This window comes from Penaeus japonicus, unplaced genomic scaffold (genome assembly GCF_977035675.1).
Source record: "Penaeus japonicus unplaced genomic scaffold, GWHDUDI00000001_assembly GWHDUDI00000031, whole genome shotgun sequence".
Taxonomy (NCBI): domain Eukaryota; kingdom Metazoa; phylum Arthropoda; class Malacostraca; order Decapoda; family Penaeidae; genus Penaeus; species Penaeus japonicus.
The window spans coordinates 21,722,107-21,727,106 of NW_028234433.1; the positions used below are offsets into that span (position 1 = coordinate 21,722,107).

Genomic DNA, 5,000 nt, shown 5'->3' on the forward strand with positions numbered 1-5,000 from the left:
TGACAAGAAAAAACAAACGAACGAACACTAAAGCCACAACAAAACTAGCGTTCCGTCTCGCTCTTCCCACGCTACAGAAACTTCGTTCGCTTAAGCTCGCGTCTTCAGCGGAACATATATGCTCCCTTTATCAGTTCGTTATCTTTAACCAAATCTCTCTTCATTGCTTATCATTTTGATAAGTCGTAAAAGTAAGGTGAGGCCCGTCCCTACGCTGCATTAAAAGAGGCAAGAAATCAGAGAGAATGAAAACAAAAAGTCGGGAAAAACAATACACTACAATGGCGGCCACAGACAAGTCACACTTCCAAGCTCTTCAATGTTATCGTCTTTCTTTCCTTCTATTCTATTTTTTTTATTATTTTTTTTTGTGATGTTTATCATTTTAAACCTTTGATCACTTGTTTTTAACAAGTATATGTAGCTATTTAACTCTCCTTGTTCCTAATCTTTCTACACAGTTGTTTTCAAGTTTTCTTTCCGCCTAAAGCTATCTCCCTCTCATCAGACTCTCATCATCTCCCTTTTCTCTATCTCTCGCTATCTCCCTTTTCTCGGTCGTTTGCTATCTCCCTTTCCTCTGTCTCTCGATATCCCTCTATCCTCTTTCAATATCTCCCCTTCCTCTGTCTCTCGCTATCTCCCTTTCCTCTGTCTCTCGCTATCTCCCTTTCCTCTGTCTCTCGCTATCTCCCTTTCCTCTGTCTCTTGCTATCTCCCTTTCCTCTGTCTCTCGCTAACTCCCTTTCCTCTGTCTCTCGCTATCTCCCTTTCCTCTGTCTCTCGTTATCCTCGTTCTCTCTGTCTCTCGATATCTCCTTTTTTATCTTTCGGTCTTCTTGTCCCTTTTCTTATTCACCCACTCCCGCTTCCCTTCTCTCCCCCATCTTCCCTTTCACTGCACCTTCCACTCCCCCTCTCCATCTCCTCCCCTTTCTCCTCCACTTATCCTTCAGTAACTGCTCCCCGCTAAGCTTACTTGCTTGTTTGTTTGCCATTAACATCTGGCATCGTAAGAGAGATCAATATTATACAAATAGGAGGAGGAGGGGGAGGGGGAGGGACGAGGAGGGAGGAAGGGAGGGAGGAGGAGGGGGAGGGAGGAAGGGAGGGAGGAGGAAGAAGGGGGAGGGGGAGGGAGGAGGAGGGTGCGAGGGAGAAAACACAAGGGGAGGGAAGGGGAAATGAACACACACACACAAACACACACGAGAAAAGAGGAAGGAAGGGTGGGAGGGAGAACACACACAGAAACGATAAAGAAAGGGGAGGAAGGGGGAGGGGGCGCACATAGATATAGGATAAAGCGAGGGAGGGAAGGGAAGGGGGAACACATGGGGCGACGAGAAAGGGAGGGGGAGGCAGAAAGGATCCAAAAGACGAGAAAGGAAAGGGGGAAGGAAAGGGAAGGGAAGGGAAGGAAAGGTGGAAGGAAAGGGAAGGGAAGGGAGAGGATTACACAAGGAGGCGAGGGGGGAAAGGGGTGGGGGGATGCGACAATATCTTGCAAATCCACTTGCACAAACCCCGATGCACGTCGTAGATGTCAGCCCATTCGTCCACCAGGCGTGTGTGAGCACATATATTTCCTCTTCGAAAAACATCTTTTCAGGCAACAATAATAATAACACCAATAACACTCCTAATAATAATGATGATAATAATGATAATAATAATAATTATAACAATATAACAAAGTAACAATATGATGATTAATAACAATAATGATCATAATAACAATAATAAAAATGCGCAATGAAAACAACCCTGCATCACGCACCAAAAAAAAAGGAAAATCAACATCAAATAACAGCAACAGTAAATAATAACCTTAACAGTAAACAGTAATAAACAAACACCCGATATAAACAAAGTATCTCCACAAACTGAAAAAAACACAAGAATCTACAGCAAGCAATAAACAAAGAGAGACTGAGCGTTGTGACACGTAAAGGGTCCAAAAGGTTGCCACATCCTGGGTACTCGTGTCCTCTCCCTCGGACGAAGTGGAAGGCTCTCACACACACACACACACACACACACACACACACACACACACACACACACACACACACACACACACGCACACGCACACGCACACGCACACGCACACGCACACGCACACGCACACGCACACACACATATACATATACATATGCACACGCACACACACACACACACACACACACACACACACACACACACACACACACACACACACACACACACACACACACACACACACACACACGCACACGCACGGGGAACATTTCTTGAATGCCTTCTTCGGAGTCTTCTCTATCCCTCCCTCCTTCCCTCCTTTTCTCTTTATTTAACCCACTGCCTTCCCTTCCCTCCCCCCCCATTCCTTCTCTCTCCTCTCTCTCAGAAAGTGGGAGGGAGAAAGAGAAAAAGCAAGAGAAAGAGGAGGAGGAGAGGAGGGAAGAAGGGGTGAGGGAGAGAACAGAAGGAGGAAGGGTAGGATGAGAACAAGGTAAGAACGAATCATATGTATGGCCGTATGTCCCTACGTATACGTGCTTGTGTGCGTGCGTGTGAGGAGGTGGGAGGTGGGAGGTGGAGAGATGGAGAGATGGAGAGATGGAAGGTAGGGGGTGGAGGGATGGAGGGCGGGGGTAGAGGGATGGAAGGCGGGGGGTGGAGGGATGGAGGGATGGAGGGCGGGAGGTGGAAGGATGGAGGGATGGAAGACGGGGGGTGGAGGGATGGAGGGTAGAGGGATGGAAGGTAGAGGGATGGAGGGATGGAGGGCGGGGGGTAGAGGGATGGAGGACGGAGGGTAGAGGGATGGAGGGCAGGGGGTAGAGGGATGGAGGGCAGGGGGTAGCGGGAGGGAGGGAAGAAGGCACAGATGTAGCGTAACAACCCCATGTCGTCCGTCTGGCTTTAAAAAGAAAAAGAAAGAAAAAAAACTCCCGCCCTCCTGCAGTCTCCTACGCCCGTGGGGTCCCTGTGCCATGCTTTACTTCCATCATGCAATGCGTATCAGGAATATTTGCAGCAACGCCCGTGATAGTGTGCGTCTGGTCCTGGCTCTCTCTCGCTCTCTCTCTCTCTCTCTCTCTCTCTCTCTCTCTCTCTCTCTCTCTCTCTCTCTCTCTCTCTCTCTCTCTCTCTCTCTCTCTCTCTCTCTTAACCCCTAGTGAAATCAAGGAAGACCGGGAGAGAGAAAGAGAAAGAGAAACACAGAAAGGATGAGGAGACTATGCGACAACAAAAGAGAAAGCGGGGCGAGAGAGAGAGAGAGAGAGAGAGAGAGAGAGAGAGAGAGAGAGAGAGAGAGAGAGAGAGAGAGAGAGAGAGAGAGAGAGAGAGAGAGAGAGAGAGAGAGAGAGAGAGAGAGAGAGAGAGAGAGAGAGAGAGAGAGAGAGAGAGAGAGAGAGAGCAAGCAACACATGGGAGAGCCTTTGTTCGCTTATCTGCACTCATCAACTCAACTTGCAACCCATTACAATCCCCTCGGTGGAATCGGCAACACTCGCAAGACGGCAACAACAACCTTTTTTCTCTAATCGCCCTTTGCCAATCGTCATTTCGTGACCTTTAATCCCTTCGTCGCTCTCTTTTCGTTCTTTTTTTTCTTTCGCTCTCTCTCTCTCTTTCGCTCGCTCGTTCGCTCGCTCGCTCTTTTCTCTTTTTCTTTCTCTTTCTTTTTCCTGAGTGGAAGGGGGGGAAGAGGAGGAGGTGGAGGAGGTGGAGGAGGTGGAGGAGGAGGAGGAGGAGGAGGAGGAGGAGGAGGAGGAGGAGGAGGAGGAAGAGGAAGAAGAGGAAGAAGAGGAAGAAGAGGAAGAGGAGGAAGAGGAAGAGAAGGAGGAAAATGAGAATGTGCATGAGAGCGCACATGCACATGCGTATGTGGTTGGATACACATGTGTTTGCATGTGCCTGCGTTTGTGGTGAGTGAGTAAGTGCCGTCTGGTCCTGGCCTTGGCGTGGCACTATCCCGTGACACATCGGCTGAGGAGGCGAGTGTCATTCTTATTATTCTCTCGGCCTCTAGCTCCGCCTCCGTCTCTTAAGCTTTCTTTATATTTCTCATACCATGTAATATGTATTTGCGGGTTTTGCTCTCTCTTTCTCTTATTCTATTTCCCTTCCCTCTTACCTTTCTCCCCTTCCTCTCTCTCTCTCTCTCTCCCACCATATTCTCCCCTTCTTTCCACCCCCCCACCCCCTAGTAACCTCATCTCTCCCCCATCCTACACAACCTCCCCACTACTCCCCCCACCCCCACCCCCATCCACACCCCTCTGTCTGCGCTAAACATACGTGTATGTGTGCGCAAGATATAGAGCTCACGGGGTCACGGCCGGGGTCAACAGCCAAAGTACTACGTCACCACATACCAGCGGGCAACCAGGTCACGGCGCTCTTACACGCACGCACGCTCGCTGGTTGGGGGTGGTGTGGGTGGGATGACGGGGGGTAGAAGGGATTTTCTCTCTCTCTCTCTCTCTCTCTCTCTCTCTCTCTCTCTCTCTCTCTCTCTCTCTCTCTCTCTCTCTCTTGCTCTACTATGTATAACGCTTTTAACAAGAAATGTAAACAAAAAGGCATGTGTTTGTTGCCTCACGGCGAGAAAGATAAATAGGAAAATAAATAACGTGTAAATGGAAGGAAGTCTGAAAGAGAGAGAGAGAGAGAGAGAGAGAGAGAGAGAGAGAGAGAGAGAGAGAGAGAGAGAGAGAGAGAGAGAGAGAGAGAGAGAGAGAGAGAGAGAGAGAGAAGAGAGAGAATGACCAGATGTAGATAATAAGTAAAGATAGACATGAATATACACAAACAGGTGATAATAGAGAAAATAAAGAAGAGATTAACTGAATGAATGGGGCAGAGACAATAACACAAGACACACACACAAAACCAAATCCGAAACACGGCAAATCAAAGTGAACCGCGGTGACAACCCTACACTACGCCGTTACCATATCGCCCCCACCCACACACTACACAACACTACACCGCACTACGCCACACAT

General features: G+C 48.6%; 1 protein-coding gene across 21 annotated transcripts in view; it reads right to left on the reverse strand.

Annotated features, from left to right (window-relative positions):
- Positions 1-5,000, reverse strand: part of RhoGAP71E (Rho GTPase activating protein at 71E) — an 83,124-nt gene that overhangs the window by 35,939 nt on the left and 42,185 nt on the right. For 2 of the 21 annotated variants that reach the window (XM_086555994.1, XM_086555985.1), the window contains exon 1: positions 1-123. This exon is cut by the window's left edge and continues 64 nt beyond it. The exons of 17 other annotated variants lie outside the window; for them this stretch is intronic. The gene's annotated coding sequence lies outside the window, so the exon portion shown is untranslated. Of the gene's footprint in view, positions 124-5,000 lie in introns of those variants that run through there. 2 more of the 21 variants (XM_086555981.1, XM_086555976.1) reach the window with 2 other exon arrangements.